Source organism: Callithrix jacchus, chromosome 3, assembly GCF_049354715.1.
Source record: "Callithrix jacchus isolate 240 chromosome 3, calJac240_pri, whole genome shotgun sequence".
NCBI lineage: Eukaryota > Metazoa > Chordata > Mammalia > Primates > Cebidae > Callithrix > Callithrix jacchus.
In genome coordinates, this window is record NC_133504.1 from 183551508 (window position 1) to 183570151 (window position 18644).

The 18644-nt window shown below is 44.4% G+C and overlaps 1 long non-coding RNA gene across 1 annotated transcript in view; it reads right to left on the reverse strand.

Moving 5' to 3' along the window:
• The window catches only part of LOC144581841 (uncharacterized), a 211062-nt gene that overhangs the window by 25066 nt on the left and 167352 nt on the right, over nt 1-18644 (reverse strand). Inside the window, exon 2 of the long non-coding RNA XR_013533204.1 lies at nt 1-16845. This exon is cut by the window's left edge and continues 25066 nt beyond it. This is a non-coding gene — a long non-coding RNA (uncharacterized LOC144581841). The remainder of the gene's footprint in view (nt 16846-18644) is intronic.

The following is an 18644-nucleotide window of genomic DNA, read 5'->3' on the forward strand; positions in this document are numbered from 1 at the left end:
CTAGTACCTGTTTGAAAATTGAACATTTAAGTTCAACATTCAGGGTAGTCCACAATAAAAGTCCACAGTTTACCTTGTATTACTAACGAAAGTCCTCATAACTCTACCTGGAAATGCTAAGTGATGAGAAAAATACAGTAAAGATTCCCACATATCCTCTTGGCATTCCAGAGGACACACATGTGAGTGTTATCATGGACACATTCATACATATTTAAGTGTCAAATACATAGGCACAACTGTCTTAATATAGACTGAAATGTACAGAACAAAAAAAAACAGTTACTTAGATTTCCTGTAAAAGAAACTAAATAGACAATGAAGTATCTTCTCTCCTGGATTCTACCTCCAACTAAAGTAGAAATACATCAATTATATGACAATTATTTCAAACATTATAAACATTTTCCACATAACACTCCTCTTAATCAACTAAGTGGATTGACCTAGACAACCCAGTGCTTCCTGAAATTCTCCATCCTAGAGAGGCTCCTGTTTCACAGTGAAGCATGAGATTGCTGCTATTCATCAGCAGTCGGTCTGCACAGCTCCCAAGAGCAGAACATTTCTCACCAAGCACCTGCTACAGCAAGGTCTTCCTGACCAACAGCTAGGAACCTCTCGGGCTCTTAGAGTCACTTCCTAAAAAAATTACACAAAATACAAATGGTAGAAGGTTCACGCTTGCGGCCCCTAAGAGCTTGGCAGGCCCAGCACTCCCACCCATTATGATGGAAGTGATTTTGGAATCCTGGTTCTTGATTACTACTGAGTCTTCTAGCCCAGAGAAGGTGCTGTTTTGGCCATGATCAACAATTACCAGCAGCGCCCCTTAATTTTGTAGGACAACATTCACTTGGTACCAAAGGCATCAGAGAAAATGACAGAAGCTTCCAGCACCGCGTGCTCAGTGTTTAGTCCTTCGCCTCCTCTGGACGAGTTTCCAAGGAGCTGTGTAACTGTAACAGACTTGGGAACCTGTCAGAGCAGGTATCAGTCACCACAAGCAGCTGCCTGATACGTTCAGGGTAAGCCGACTCTACAGAGTCCATTCTGTTTAACTGTCCAGGGGAAGAGAAAGAATCAAGGCAACACCAGGATGGGAATAATTTCAAATCCTGCCTCTTGGATCAGAGACAACTGAGCTTTTCCTTCCCAAAAGAGACTGTGCTAATGCGGACTTGAGCACCATCCCCAGACTGCCAGAGACAACAAGCTTCTCTGGATATCCAAGGAGCCAGGAAAGCAAAGCTCAAGCTGCTAGAACCATGTTCTGCATTTCCTCGATCTCCTCTGGGTTAGTTTCTAAAATATTGCACCTACTACTGACTTGAACTGCCACAGCAGATTTAAATCTGTCACCATGGGAAACTCCCTGCTCACTTCAAGATAAACACTGATTTCGTTGAAAGCTCTGCTGAACATTCTAGAGAAGACACTCATAGAAGAGCTCTATGCAAATATAGGGCATATAATTAACAGAACACTTCACTTTCCAGGCATGAGAGACGAGTATCTCTTCCTCTCTGTGGTCTAAGAAGTAGCCAGAGGACATCGCATGTCATTAGAACTCCTTAGCCTTAGGTGCCCCTGCGAGCAGAGCTCATGCTGGAGGAATAAGGCCAGTTTACCAGCCCTACCGAAACGATCCAATCAGTTCTTTGTCTAGCTGGAACATCCTGCCCATCACCTGAGAAACCCAAATACTTATCCAGGCACCCATACGTCAAGCATGCATTCCTCCTACACTACCACACCTAATGCTGTCTTGAAAGTGCCACTTCCTGGTTGAAGGACAACCAACTCAAGCCATTACAGCAACTCAGAACAATCCTACTCCAAGAAAGGACAAAATCGCTCATTTCACCGCCTGTAACTTCCTGGCTAACCCAAGGTTCTGAGTCTGTCCACACGACGACTTCACTGTTAGCATAACCAGAATTTGAGAAAAACAGCACACTAAACAAAACTGCCACCAAGAACTTCCACACTCCACCTCACTCCCCTGATTCCTCCACTGGAGCGGGCTCTGGTATCCATGGCTGAGAGACCTGAAGACAGATCACATCGCAGGGCTCTTTGCAGACACTCGTCAGTACCAGTCAAGAGCCTGGTAGCTCGGCTGGGTGACTAGACCCAGAAGAGCAGTAACAATCACTGCACTTCAGCTCTGGAAGCCCCACTCCAGGGGAAGGGGGAGAGCACCACATCAAAGGAGCACCCCATGGGACAAAATAATCTGAGCAGCAGCCTTGAGCCCCAGGATCTTCCCTCTAACACAGTCTATCCAAATGAGAAGGAAGCAGAAAAGCAGTTCTGGTAATATGATAAAGCACATTTTTTTAACACCCCCAAAGATCTTACTAGCTCGTTAGTAGTCAATCCAAACCAAGAAAAAATCTGATTTGTCAGAAAAAATTCAGAAGGTACATTAAGCTACTCAAGAAGGCACTGGAGAAAGGTAAGAACTTAGAATGTGGCACATATACACCATGGAATATTATGCAGCAATCAAAAACGATGAGTTCGTGTCCTTTGTAGGGACATGGATGAATCTGGAGAACATCATTCTCAGCAAACTGACACAGGAACAGAAAATGAAATACCACATGTTCTCACTCATAGGCGGGTGAACAATGAGAACACATGGACACAGGGAGGGGAGCACTACACACTGGGGTCTATTGAGGGGAATAGGGGAGGGACAGCAGGGTGGGGGGAGCTGGGGAGAAATAGCATGGGGAGAAATGCCAGATGTGGGTGAAGGGGAGGAAGACAGCAAATCACACTGCCATGTGTGTACCTATGCAACTATCTTGCATGTTCTGCACATGTACCCCAAAACCTAAAATGCAATTAAAAAAAAAAAAGAAAACAAAGTAAAAAAATACAGAATATGGACAAAAAAATCTCTGGAGAAAGAGTAACCAAAACTTCTGGATATGAAAGACACTCTTGAATGCAAATGACACTAGAAAGTTTCAACAATAGAAATGAACAAGTAGAAGAAAGAACTTCAGAGCTTGAAGTCAAGGCTTTTGAACTAACCAAATATGACAAAGAACACCACAAAAAGGCATGCAAGAAGTGTGATTATGTTACACAACCAACCAAAGAATAATTGGTGTTCCTGTAGAAATCTAAGTGTGGGAAACTTAGGAGGAAGCAATCGAGGAAAACTCCACTGGCCTTGCTAGAGATCTAGACGTCCAAAGGCCAGCAGCTCAAAGAATACCAAGGAAATTTATCACAAAAACATTACACCTAGGCACATAGTCATCAGGCTGTCTGAAGTCAAGATGAAATAATCTTAAGAGCTGTGAGGAAAAAGCATAAAGGAACACCCATCAGCTTAACAGCAGATTTCTCAGCAGAAACCCTGCAAGTTAGAAGGGGCTGGGGTTCTATATTTAGCGTCCTTAAAACTATTTGTTAAGAATTTTGTATTCAGCAAAACATAGCTTCATAAATGAAAGATAAAGTGTTTTCAGAATAACAAATGCTGACAGAATTTACTACTCTCAAGCCAGCTACATTGAACTGCTATAGGAGCTCTAAATCTTGAAACAAGCCTTAAAATACACTAGAGCAGGACATTTTGAGAGGGAGTCTTGCTCTGTTGCCAGGCTGGAGTGCTGTGATGCAATTTCCACGCACTGCAATCTCTGCCTCCTGGGTTCAAGTAATTCTCCTGACTAAGCCTCCTGAGTAGCTGGGACTACAGGTGTGCACCACCACAGCTGGCTAATTTTTTGTATTTTAGTAGAGATGAGGTTTCACGGTGTTGGCCTCCATCTCCTGACCTCATGATCCTCCATTCTTGGACTCCAAAAGTGCTGGGATTACAGGCATAAGCCACTGTGCCCAGCCAGAACAGAACCTTTTTAAAGCACACATCTCACATAGCCTGTAAAACAGTAACACAGTGGGGGAAAAAAAGGCATTCAGGCAGAAACAGCATGACGAATCATATAGTTCCTCACCTCTCAAAACACTGAATGGAAATTATCTAAATCATTCACTTAAGAGATACAGAATGGCAGAATAGATAATAATTCACCAACCCAGTATCTTCTGACTTCAAGAAACACACCTAAGAGATAAGGACTCACATAAAGGGATGAAAAAGATACTCCATGTAAACAGACAGTACTATTGAGCATGAACATATAGACCATAAACATCTACAACTGGAACCTGTTTCTTCAGATACAGACGGTCCCTGTCATGTCAGAGTTTCAGTTACACTACTATCTTATTGCTAACTACAGTGCCGTATGTCACCTTACCACAAAACAGGGTGGCTGTAGGCGCCATACAACATTCATCATCATCATGCAACAGTTACCAGGAATGAAGAACCAAGGTTTTGGTGAGTTTTCACACTCACATTCAGGTCACTAAAAAGAAGTCTAAATGCTAAAAGAAAACGTTATGTTGGTGCTGAGTACTATGGACTCAGACCTGGGGTAGTTACACCTGTACTGAACACATGCAAACTTTTCCTTGTCACTATTTCCTAAATGCTATAATATAACATCTACATACACAGCATTTACATTTAATAGGTATCATAGTCTAGAGATGAGTTTAAATATACAACAGGATATGTATAGGTTATTCACAAATACTATGATACTTTACATAAAAGATTAGAGCATTCACTGATTTGAGATCAGTTTGGAGTACCCCATGGAAACCAATGTTGACTCTATTCTCTTTTTCCAGCTGTAGCATCAACCCTCCAAGACATCAAACAGTCACCCAGGAGAACTATCACTGAAATGCAAGCTTGTATTTATGGCTTATCTCTATAGCCTGCTCCCTAGGTCAGCTACCACTGTAGACTCTCCTGGATCACGCAGCATGGGGAAGATCAGCAACAAAGCAGCTGAAGGAGAAATGCACTGTAGAACACACAATCTTCCTGCACATCCCTGTTAGGCCTGTCAGTATTGAAGGTCATAGTGTAGAATACTAACTTTGTATTGACTTTTAGTAGGGATGAGAGAGAACCCTCCTTTCTTCAGTGTAGGATTCTTGGCTTATATGGAAGATGACAGACTTTGCACAAACACTGCCTCCTGCAACAAGAATTTACTCACTCCTAGTGAATTCCACAACCATTTCTTACCAAAAAAGATTCTTGTAAACACATGTCTTCTCACGGCCACCAACCCACATCTACAGTTGTGACATTCTCCAAACACTGATGGAAATTCCTAACAAGGACAAGGATCACAATGGCAGTGTTTTTCAAAATCACAGAGTTATGAGTACAACAATAGGTGACAGGAGGTATCTAACAGAAGGACAAGACATGGTAGGAAGTTTAGATATCACTAAAGGAGCTGTCGAGCTTGAGAGGGGAATTCCCCTTTGATATATAGGTTGCTATGAAGAAACAAAACTCAATCACCAAAGATTTTGAACATCTCCAAAAATAAAGCAAAGGGGACCAATGTCTAGAAAGCATAATCAACAGCTGTTTTTCAATCCCATAAAATCTCTTGCTCAGGACTTTGGGCAGGAGGTCAGTAAATCCCAGGTGAGCACTGGGTATCAAGGAGAAGCACAGTGTCACCCATAGTAAGCACAGGATCCCAGCTTTCTGATCAATCCTATTTCTATTGGTGCTAAGTACATGGGTAAGAAAAACCTACAGGAGAAGTTCAACTTTACCTTCAACATTTAAACTTCTCTGGAGAAAATTTAAGGATCAGTGTCTGAGACGTCATGGCTGTAACAGCAAATAGAGTTAAGTACATGGAGTCTTAACACGCCCTAACCTCTAGTACATCCCCTTGAAGGAATGAGATTTGCACATTTCCTCTACAATTTAACTCATGACATGTGAGACATTGGCATTCAAAGGAACACTAGATCTTTAAAGACACAATCTCACTTTGTGTTAGAGAATGAAACTTGAATGAACTTCTCTTAAAGAATGACTTAATTCTTTATTTTCAGATTTTTCTTATTCTGTGGGAGGGAGAGATGGTAAGGGTAAATGAAATACAGGGCTGTGTAAAGAATTTCTTCCAGCTCAGGGGAAAATAAAATCTTTCCAGCAGAGGGAAAAGACCCTCATCCGAGGACAATGGAGGAAGGAATAGCCAGCCCATCTTAAAGCTAGATCCAGGCATTGGCTTCTTGAATGACTAGTCTACCCCAAGCTGTATTTTCATCCTCTAGGCCCACTTGCTTTTATGCAGAGTCATATTTTGGCTGAGCCAAGAAATTCATGCCTTGCGGTAGAGGAAAAAGTGACCAATAAGGTTGATGGTCCATGACCAGAGTGTCACCCCAGAAGGACATTCTGAGTTTCATTATTGTTGGCTCAAAGGTCCCCAGCAGGATTGAGCCTCCATCACCACCACAAAGGAGGAACTCAATCCTGCCTGCTCTAATGGCTGCTCTTCTCCCTGTCCTCAGTTCCATATATCTCCTCCTCTGTACTTCCTCAGCCCATTTCCAACAAGGTACTGAATATGCCACAAATTCATGAACTCTTAAGATTTCCATATTCTAGTCCTAGAAGTTGTGAACATGTTTTGGGGCATGACAAGGGGAAATCAGGGGACAGACGGAATTAACCTTGCCAGTATCAGCTAAGATGCAGAGCTATTTCTGAATTATACAGGAGGTCCTTGGTCATCCAAAGCTGATTCAACTGAGAAAGAAGATGGAGTTAGCAGAATAAGAATTGGATTATAAGACATAGAGCAGCTGTAGAAGCTTCTGAAGGCAAAAACAGAGCCAAAAACCAAGAATCATGGGATGATGAAAAGTGGGGACAGGTCAAGGAAATAGACTGTCCACTAGAAAACCAGGTAAGATATAACTGTGCCTACACCTTCATTTGTCTAAGGGAAAGCAGTTTCTATCTATGGATCTCCATCACTCTAATTTAAGCAGGTAACTTGGTCCTCACCTGTTACAGCAGATATAGAAAGTTGATGCAAGTCTTGTCTAGAATGCTTATTTTGTAACCTACTTTGAATGTAGCCAGAATAATTCGTGGATATTTTCCTTCTATTTCATATAAGCACTCATAACTCATCTTTCTCTGAGAAAACTCCTGAGGAGAAAATTGAAGGCAATTAAATTGGTGTCATTCTAGCATCCCAGTAGACATGTTGTATACATTATTAAATGCATCCATGTAATTTTGTATTTGAAGTGAACAGGCATCAATGCCATGGAGGATGCATCTTACATTTTACAGAAAAGTAGATCCTGATTATTTAGGTTTTCTATGGAATAAACAAATATATAATTTTAAAAAACCCATCCCCCAAAAATTCTGTGGTTGGAATAAGTTCCTCACTAGATTTCACCGGTCAAGAGATGATACCAGTTATTCCAGACAACATAAAGAAACGGCAGCATTTCTCAAAGTATCATCCTCTCTTGACAACCAAGTGGACAAAGACAGTAGGAAGCATTCTCACCATTTCTGCACTAGACAGGCTGGAACTAGAACATGATCACATTTCAGGGTGGACCATGAGGTCCCTGCAGGTCAGTAGAGCACCAGGAGAGGCAGACCTTTCTGAGGACTGGCAACCAGTAAGTCTTTCTCACAGACCACACTGACAGTTTCCACTCTCCCTTTATAGAGTCGTTATTTGGCTGCCTCAATCCTCTCCTCCTTTTGAGAGGAGTTTTTTTTTTTGGCTCCTCTCAAAAAAAACTATTGGCAAATACAGGTTTAAAATGGTCCCAGACTTGGAGAACAAAAACCAGTAGTTGATTCCAGGTCAGAGAAGACAAATCTGGCTGATGCTTGTGCCTCAAAGAGCCAGGCAGCCCTAGTATTTAGACAACACAAGGATGGGAATAATTTCAAATCATGCCTCTTGGATCAGAGACAACTGAGCTTTTCCTTCTCAAAAGAGACTGTGCTAATGCAGACTTGATGAGCACCATCCCCAGACTGCCAGAGACAACAAGCTTCTCTGGATATCCAAGGCACCAGAAAAGCAAAGCTCAAGCTGCTAGAACCATGTTCTGCATTTCCTCTATCTCCTCTGGGTTAGTTTCTAAAATATTGCACCTAACACTGACTTGAACTGCCACAGCAGATTTAAATCTGTCACCATGGGAAACTCCCTGCTCGCTTCAAGGTAAACACTGATTCAGTTTAAAGCTCTGCTGAACATTCTAGAGAAGACAGTCATAGAAGAGCTCTATGCAAATATAGGACATATAATTAAAAGAACACAACAGTTTCCAGGCTTGAGGGAGGCGTATCTCTTCCTTTCTAGGGTCTAAGAAGTAGCCACAGGACATCGCATGTCCTTAGAACTCCTCAGCCTTAGATGCCCCTGTGAGTAGAGCTCATGCTGGAGAAATAAGGCCAGTTTACCAGCCCTACCAAAATGGACCAAGCAGTTGTTCTTTGTCTAGCTGGAACATCAATGTTTTTCAGTTCTTTACATGTTCCAGAAGTTTCCCTGATCTAATAGACTTGTGGGCTGAAGGGTGGGTTGGATACAGGCATCTCAGTGCAGGCAGCCTGACACATTATCTCCAGAGAGAACTCAGTGTCCCAATCTCAGCTACTGAGACTTTCCTTGCTCCAGCTGTGGAACTATCCTGCTTGGATGAAGCAGCACAAAGGCAGAAGAACGTTCAGGATGAAACCCAAAGCAGAACCTGTTACTGCAGAGCTGCTCACTGGACACTGGGCACCTCACATGAGGACCCTGTAAGGAAGCTCCATCAGCCTAAGCCCCAGGCCTCACCTTGTTCTTATGAGATCACAAGCACAAGTTTCTTCTGGTGACTGAATAGACAAGGCATTTTACTATCTATTATATTATGGTAACTCCTAACAAGGAAGCAAAAGATAGCCAATTCTGTCACTGTCCTAAGTTACCTGGCTTGAACAGTCCAGCAGAGCCAGCATAGTTTAGACACTACAGAAGAGCTTACAGGAATGTAGGTGTGTGTGCTTACAGGTACATAGCAATCACAGCCATCAGAACCACAGCTGCACAGGCAAGAACCTGCATAAACTGCCTTATACGTGTATGGGATTCACAGGACCCACTCAGAGCTGCTGCACACATCCTATGGTGGGGCGACTCCAGTGAGAGACTCTCCATGAGGGGCTTGATTAGGGGTCAACTGGGAAGGAACCCAGGGTCAGCCCAGAGCATCTTCAAACCTCAGCATTCAGGGAGAAGGATGACTGTAGCATGGAAGGTAAGCAGCACTGTTCTCATGACTGGCATTCTTACTTCCTCTAATTAGAGAAACAATGGCAAGCTAATCCAATAGGACAAGTGTTAGCATTTTAATTTCTCAATTATATTCTTCCAAAGAGCCCTTCAGAGCAGGATGGAGGATCATTGGGACTTCAGGAATTTGGGCTCAGTGTTACATCCCTACCCTGTACATGGGAATAGAAACCCACATCTCCTCATTCTCAATCAACCACAACGAATGGGAAATTGGGAGATGAAAGGCACTGTCACCTGAAGGATCTGCCTCTTTAAGGCACTCCATCTACCTACCTTGAAGACAGCCCCTGAGAGATGACCTTGTGCTAACTTAAGGAAGAGCCAGAGATTTGTCAACCCACGTGAGTGAGTCTGAGGTGGAGATCTGTGAGGCCAGGCTCACCTGAACACTGCCAGTGTAACCACATCCTGTGGCCTTATCTAGACAGAAATCAGAGCCTAATCCTCTTCCACAATATCCAGAGGGTGAGAACCTCACTTGGACCATGTCAGATACACAGGGAAGGGAAGAACCCCTGACAAGACATAAGCAGCAAGAGTATCAGGCAGACCAGTTAAGGGAAATCCTGGCTGTGACTCAAGGGTTTAGCAGAATGCAGATTACACAAAATCCCCAAATACTTGCTGGAAAGTTAAGGCAGAGTAGCCTTGGAATCCCTCTCCTTCATTACATCTAAAGCCACCCAGACTGGGGTGTCTAAAGCAAGCTGGATCAAGGGTTACACATAGCCATGAACACAGCAGGACCATGGTTCCAATACACCTCTCTTTGCGTTGATGCAGTCTTGGATGTTTCTAAAGATGACACATCTCAAAGTCAGCCTCCATTACAATCCACATGGCTTAACACAAGGTGAAGACCATTCACAAGAGGAGGGATATCAGTCTCAGCTATGTAACATGAAGAATCATACTGTAGGATGACTAATTTTGTCCCTTTCCTAAAGATTCCAGGAATGTTGGAAACTTTTGGAATGTGTAGGCAGGTGTGGCAGAGGTTGGGGAGCTCAGTAACCTTTGTGGCCTCCATGTTGTCTGCACAGCTTTGCAGAATGGCACCATGTTTGCAGTCCTATCCCACCAGAACACTTTGTCATGACCCTTTCTCAAGGTGAGGGCTCTTACACTTACCCTAAATTCAACCAAGGCTGCTCAGCCTAGGGCACAAGGGGACATTTAAGCTCTGCGGAGATTATGCTTCATCAACAGGATAGACCAAGTTGGAGACCCACATGTTTCCAGCTAGGGTCTTCTGAGATGTATTTGATGTGGTTCGGTCCAGCACTTCCAGAGGGACTGAGCCACACATAACTGAGCAGTGATCAGCTCAATACTCTGCCCACCTGTGGCTGTTGTCCTCACCCTGTCTCTCACTCAGCACTTCACCCTCTGGGTTTCTGGGATCACTTCCACAGTATCATCTACCTCAAGCCCATAGCACTTGGGTTGGAATTTATGGAGTCCAGACTAAAGCGCTCTAATTTCCCTTCATATCGGAAAGAAGAGGACTCTTAACTCTTCTCCCACTGGCATGGTCATGATGTAAGTGGCCAGTTACGTCACAAATGAATTGAAGCACATCTTGGCATCTCTAATTGAAATTACAATGACATAAGTTTTGTTCATTAAATTCCAAACTTATTTGTGTTCATGCCTGAAAGACAGCTTAGCAAACCTTCTCTAGGAGGAATAAGATGTGTCCAGGATGACTCAGTCATTCTGTAACTTAATCCTCTCACCACCAGTACAAGTCAAAGCCTCTTCTCTTCCTTTATACAGAAAAGTTGCAATTTCTTCTAGACATCCCCTAAGAAAGCGAAAGACACAACTCCCCAGTTGTTGCAGTAGGCTACCTTTCATTGAAACATTTTCAGATTTGAGGCATAGCCCAGAGTAGAGGCAGACACAGCCTCATTTATGGTGATTTCCAAATTTCCAGGACACTGTAAGTCAAATCCATGATTCTGAGAAGCACCAGCTGAACAAGGCCTGAAGTGGAAACAAATTCCCTGACAGGACATCTGTGAACAAATTCACATATTGCCAACAGACCACATCAGCAGGAGTCAAGCTAGAGAAATTCACCATGGCTCAGGAGAGATGCCAGGCAGTGCCCAGTAACACTGGGTAACCGTAAGCAGAGAGCTACGGAAAAGAGACAGGCCAGGTCCCTCTTCGAGCATTTTTTTCCCTAGTGCAATGGTCATCCCTAGAAGTTTAACACCCATAATGATCTGTGCCTGAACCACAGGATTAGAACTATTGAGATACAAAGATGCTAAGGTGAATCTATCAGAACAGAGGTAGAAACCTAAGATAACTCCGTACACACCCATTCCTTCATTCACTCAGGGAATACTTTGCAAGGCTGCAGAGCCAGCTAGTAGAATCAAAGAAAATCCTTGGTTCAATAGATTTAATGAATTCAACAACAGATCCACACCAAGTAGCATGTACCTGTCCATGCATCAATAGGGAACAAAGTGTATCGCTCAAGTCACAGGTGAGCAAATAAAATACAAGTGTAAGCCTTGCGGAGTACATTAGACAGTTTTCATACACAGCATATGAGGCCTGGCTCCTTCCCCCAGTACCAGTGTTAGTAGCTTCTTAGCCCCCAAGTCTACCAAGTTCCAGGTCAAGGATTTAGAAGACCCAGTTAGGCAGACTTAATCTAGCCAACCCTGACCCACGCTATACTATGCCAAGAGTCCAAATAAGCTAAAAATTGAGCTTATTTTTTTCTTGTGGGCAGGACTTTAAACCAGCAGGACAGAGGGATTAAGACTTTGACATAGAAATGATTTCATGGTAGATCCCATCTACATTTGCAGAAGTCATTACAAGAGGAACGGCCCTGTCATGAATGGAGCTGTCCTGCCACACCTGTTACAGCACAGGCTGTGCAACTGTGCCCTGGAGCTAGAACGCAAACCTTGATTCTGTATCCAAGACATGAAGCAAGGAGCTTTCCTAACTAGCCACATCCTTTATCAACCCACTCGCAGCAAGAAAGAAAATCAGAGCTGGTCAGACTGCTATGACCATAGGCAGCTGTGCTTGGGGCTCAACCTGAGAACATCGGGAGGAGGGAAAGGAGACTTGGAAGGGCCAGTCCTACAGCATGAATGTTTCTGGGCCCTTAACCTCTACCATTGACCACAGCAAAGGGAGCAATGGCGTGGCAGATTGAACACCAGAGACTGAGGTCTCAAGATGCAGAAGCCAGTGGGGGAAGACTCTGGTGACCCAGACCCAATCAATACTTCCCCCATATAGTCAATGTTATGAGCATGAAGTGGAGTGAGTTTCTCTACCAGAAAAGAAGTGAGAAACCTCACTGGAAGCAAGGTAAATCCTCTGGTTTAACAACGACCCTCATGTGGAAACAATCAGGTTCAGTCAGGCAGGGGTCAGAGAACAACCTAGGACATATTCAGAGGCTGAGATAAGAGAAGTGAAAACCCATGGAAGATTGCAAAATTAGAACCAAACACATCTGTGAGAACTTACATAGGAAGACAGTTCTGGGTATGGTGGATGCAGGTACCTGGGTTAATCCTGCCAGGACTGCAAACAAGAGAAGTGTTCCACACCAGCTTATGCAACCAGACACACTTCAATTCAAAGCCAGAGTCTCTTGGCGGGAATCTCAATTCCACCTCACCCCCCAACTCAAGGGAGCAAAGAAAGTGGGAATGTTGGGGGGAAAATAAATCCTGACAAAAATATAATCAATGGCTCAATTTGAAATGGAATGACAACTGTTCTTAGAAGCTTAGTGCCATGTGAAAGCACACCTAAACTAAACGTTAGAATCGTTTCAATCTAATTTATTCCTAAGCATGTTCTATAGCAATTAGTAAAAGTTGACATCTTATGGGAGTGGAAATCTGACCCATAATGTGCATTATATCCCATGTGCATTGCAAATTTCTTCAACAGTTCTAAGTGTATTTCAAGTGATATCGAATAGAAAATAGATGACATTTGAGCTGTTGCTTCCAACATTCTCACCTCTTCCCTGTGATACAAAGCATGAGACTTAGAAGACAAAACATCCTTTGAATATATCAGTCATCTCAACTCTTTATTCTCATTCTGAGGTCTCTAACAGAAATAGACATTGCAGGAGACAGATATAGGACAAGGGTGAAAGACAAAGGGGTGTGTGAGCAGCTCTCCCAGAAGGAGAAAGTCCCCCTATCACAGTAAGGAAGAGTGGGGAGCTTTTTCTGCAGTAGGCACTGAGCTTGTCTTCTGCTGAGACGGAAATGCAGGCACATTCTACTTGAATGACTGAGCTGCCCCAGGCCATGCCCTCATCCTCTCAGCTAGCTTGTTTTCCTGCAAAGGCACCCGAGAAACTCAGGGGAATAGATACATGGGGTAAGAAGAAAATTGGCAGAATGTTACAGAGGTAGCGGGTTAAACTGGACTGTAGCCTCCAGGAGGGAAGATCTGAGATCCATAGCTCATGTTTCCTCCAGGCGCCCCAGCAGGGTTGAGTCTCAGTTACCTCCATCAGTGACCAGCTCAATCCTAAGCCCTCTTAAATGGCTGCCCTACTTTGTCACCCTTTCACTCTCTGGGCTTCCTTGGATCACTTTCAAATAAGGAGCCAATAAAGTAGACAGAGGAAGGATCCTCTAAATCCTCATCCAAGTCCTGAGGACCTGTGAATGTCTTATGCTACATGGCAGTGGGGGAGAGAAGGGGAGATTTGGAACAGAGCTTGCTCATCTTGCTTGAAGGTACAGAGATTCCCTGGATTTCCCAGGGGGAGCAATGTCAGGAAAGTGCTTTCAGTGTGACCGTGAGAGAGGCAGGGAGAATTGGAGGTGAGGCAGGATTCCAGATGTGGTGCTCACTGAGCAGCCAGAGCTGGTCCCACCTCTGAGGCAGAAGAGGGTCCCACACTGAAGGTTACACAGGTAAGGAGTCAAGGTAAGGAATGCAGGGGTCTCTAAAGGCAGCTAAAGGCATGAAACACATTGTCCAATAGAGCAGCCCAGTTAGAAAGAACTTTTCTAACACCTTCATTTTTCCCAAGGGACTCCATTTTAAACCCTCTCAACTCTCTACGATACAGTAATTTCTGTTTAAACTCCTAATGCACTGATGACTTATACTACCATAGGAAATATAGCAGCTGTGCAAAATGAAGTGTGGAACTGAAGTGGCATTGGGAAGAAGGTGACCTTAAGGCCAGTTGGTATAAGCCCTCTGTCACGCCCATGTAAAGGCTGCTGGAGGGCGCCTCAGAGGTGCGGCAGCGCCAGTGCTGGGAAAGTGCCTGCCGCTTAGCCAGGTTGGGAAGGAGATATCCAAGCTGTCTGAGATGTCTCCTTCCTGGGGGGAGTTAGGAGAAATCTCCACTCCAAGCTCTTGCAGTAGGCCTGAAGGCTGACAGAGGGGACAGTAGACATCCGGGGACTTAACTGTCTCTATGTGGTGCTGTGCTTCAGTGGTCACGTTCCATGCCTACTTTCATGTTCCACTTTTGCACCTGGTCCCTTTTTTTTCTCAAAAGATAAAATCAGTAATACTAAAGTAAGTCTTAATGTCCTTGTTCTTTCTTGAAAAGTATAAAAAAGTGATGACACATAAGTTTTTGTCCTCGCCTTGGCTACTTGAAAGTTCTGGCTCCTATCTTCAAGACATGTGATTTACTTAACCCTATCACTGACCACCATTGCCTCGCCCTATCTACCCTGCCCCCTGCTTTGTACTCAATAAAAGTGAGAGCATCCAGGCACTTGGGGCCACTGCTGCACTCTGCACATTGGCTGGCAGTGGACCCCTGGGCCCAAACTCTGTTTTCTCTTTTTTGGTGTCTTGTGTTTTATTTTCAAAGTTTCTCATCTCCACACCTGCAGTGAGGGGCTCACAAGACCCTATAGGGCTGGTCCCTACAGGAACACAACTCCTCAGGGAGAGGACATCTATCAAAAGTCACACATATGACCAATATGCTATGCCATGTCATGGGGAACCCAGCTACAGAAAATCACTGTGGCTCCACAGATGCCAAGCAGTACCTAAAGACACTTACAGAATTGGCTCTATGCTGTTTCACGTGAAGTGACAGCAATATGATAGGTGGTAAAATACATCCTTGCAGTAATTGGTAACAACACAAATTGGGATCTCATAAGGGCTAGTTGGGGCCTATCTTTTCTTAAAAGATAAAATCTAACAGTTCTCACAGACAGATCCTGCACCAGGAGCTGCCAGGGAGACACAGGGAAGGTTGTTCAAACCGTTCTGGCCCAGGGCAGTGGTCACCCCAGAAGGTATCTGGCCCTTGATGGACTGTGCTGGAAACACAAATGGGCAATATAAAATGCAAGGGTACTGTGTCCTTTAAAATAGGGGTAGCGCCCCGAGATAAGTGTGTTCACAGCCACAAGTTCACCCAAAGAGCAGCCTGTAAAGCTAAACGCCAATCTCAGAAAAAGGGTTCTATGTAACACCCAATTTTGTAAACTAAAAGCAAAATGCATAGAAGGTGGAACGTATCTGGTCACACCTGGATCACATACAAGCTGTCTTTCTTGGGACATGCACAAGTATCAAGAAAAAAAAGAACTGAAAACTCTCACGAATACAGTGGATTGAGTCTCCACACAGCAATATACAACGCCTCACTCTCTGACACCGTCAGTTTCCCGATCTGTGAAATTACTGAGCTACAAGGCAAGATTCTAAACGACATATTCCCACCTCCTCATACCTCTCTGGGTCTCAGGCTTCTGAAGACATGAAGCTTTTTATCCTGTGATCCTAGATCCCAACATGGATACTGTCACACCTTCCATTTACACTATGGGGAGGGTCCCATCCAGATGGACCAGGAGGTTCCCTGCTCTTCATGAACTGCAGGTCAGCATAGCACCAGGAGAGACTGATCATTTCTCTCCCTGAGGACTGACCATCAGCAGGTCTTTGTCACTAATGGCTCTGAATATTCTCCACCCTCCCTTATGGTAGCCTCTGCCCCAACTGTCAGAACCACCTTCCCACCAAACTACCACCTTACAAATCTTAAAGAGTCATACACCTGAAAAGCAAGACCAGCAGCTGCTTCCACATTCAGAAGAGAACCCAGCTCACATTTGTGTCCCCAAGAGCCTGGCAGGCCCAGCACTCCCCACTATGGAGATGGGAATGACGTCAAAATCTGGCCCCTTCGATGAGAGACCACTGAGCCTTTCTTACCCAGAGGTGGTGGTGCTGGTGCCATCACCATCAGCACTGTCTCTAGATGTTCTGTGACAACATTCAGATGTTACCATGGGCACCAAAAGAGAAAGGCAGAAGGCTCCAGCACCAAGTATTCTGTATTGGGTCAGTCTCTTCCAGGTGAGTGTAAAGTTCCACATCCATCGCAAACTTGATAAACTTCTGGGATACTTAAATCTGTCAGCACAAGGAACTACTTGCAGGAGAATGGTGGCTCAGAAGACCCTGACCTGCTGAATGATCAACGGGGAAGTGATGGATTGAGAAAGAAGAGTTCCAAGGGGATACAGTGGCCATTGAGAAAACAGCACTTTCCAGGCACCAGGTATGTATCATCTTCCTGCATGGTCTAAGAGGAGAAAGAGAAAACCACATTTCTTAAATGCTTCCTAGCCTTCAATACCAATGCTAAACTGAGTACCAAAAATGATATGCTCGGTGGACCAGCCCTATTGAAACTAACAAGGTGGCTGTCCCTCGCCTAGTGAAAGGAGGGGTTTTTCAGCTCTCTGCATGGACTGCACTTTGCCCCGTCCTGATGGAGTTTCAGGCCAGAGGGTATGCTAGTACAGAACTCAAAGCCAGCAGCTGGAATGACTTGTCTTTACAGCAGACCCTAGTTTATGAAACTGAACTGAGATTTTCTCTGGCTCCAAGCTGTGGAATTACTCTGAACAGATGGAGCAGCTTGAAGGAAACAATGATCTGGATAGAAACTAAGGAAGCACCTGTCAGTGCAGAGCAGCCATTGGATGCTGGGCAACTCTCTTATCAGGACCCCTTCAGAGGATCCATCAGCCTCTTTGCTCCAGGCCCCAACTAGCCCTTATGAGATCCCAATTTGTGTTGTCACCGATTACTGCAAGGATATGGTATTTTACCACCTATCATGTTGCTGTCACTTCACAGGAATCAGCATAAAGCCAATCCTATAAAAGTTTCTTTAGTAAGTTGGAGCACATTAACAGTTCTCACAGCCTGGGAGAAGGTACCTAGCCCAACAGCACAGGCACAAACAGGAAAGAATCCAGGAGGATGGGCCACCATCTCACTAGACTGAGTGTTAGACTTATGGGAAGGTATCAACCACAGCCATCAGAATCAGAGCCACCAGTAAATGCCTGAGAGCATGCCCTTATACATCAGAGATTTCACAGCCTAGGTGTGTGAATATTCAGAGAACATCTCAGAAACAAGGACCAAAATACACACTGCCCGTGTCACAGCCTGTGGACATGTGTGGAGAGAAATCCATGTAAAATCTGTTCTGTAACACCCAGAGTGAGAGCACCCAGCAAGGCCTGTCTCAAATACTCTGAGAGGGACACACTCATGACACCTAGGGAAGAACAACAGTCAGAGAAGCTAAAGGACACCCTAAGCTGTGACCATGAGTGGCAGGATGAGGTCACAAACCCCACAGATGCACCTGCTGGTGACGTGCAAGCAAAGCAGCTTTGGAATCATCTGTGTTACATCATTGTCTTAACCTAGAATCAATATGAAACATTTGAATGAACACAGCAGGACCTGTACTTTCAAATGTATCTACTTCATCTGACCCAATCCTGGGTCTTTCAAAGGCAAACACTTCTCCTCCAAGGCCAGTCTTCATGAGAAGCCATGGGGCTCAGGGGGAAGATAAAGATCACCATAAGATGATAAAGATCACAGGAAGATGATAGATGTGGAATGCTTCAGCTATGAAACCTGGATGATCCCTACAGCAGAAGGCCTGGCACTGTCCATGCTGCTGAGCCAACACTCAGAAAACATTGGGCATCTTGGAGAACTTGAGTGCAAGCGTAGCAGAGGATGCAGAGCTCGTAACCTGCCCCAGGCCACCTTGTAACCAACACAGCCAGGGAGAGTACCATGCCTATGTCCTCATCCTGGTCTCCCACACACACCAAAAGCTAATGAAAACTGCCATAAAACTGCATTGCATGAGAATGTTTTTCTATGTAAAGCAAAGCTGAGGGTAGGGTCGGGAAGAGCTTACTCATCATTTTGTCCAAGTATAGAGGACATTGTCCAAATGAACTCCCCTAATCTGAGAATCATGAACTGAACAGGGGCTGAAGAGAAAAACACTGAGCAAACATCTGGGAACAAGGTACGGCCAAGATGCCACATCACCAGGTGCCT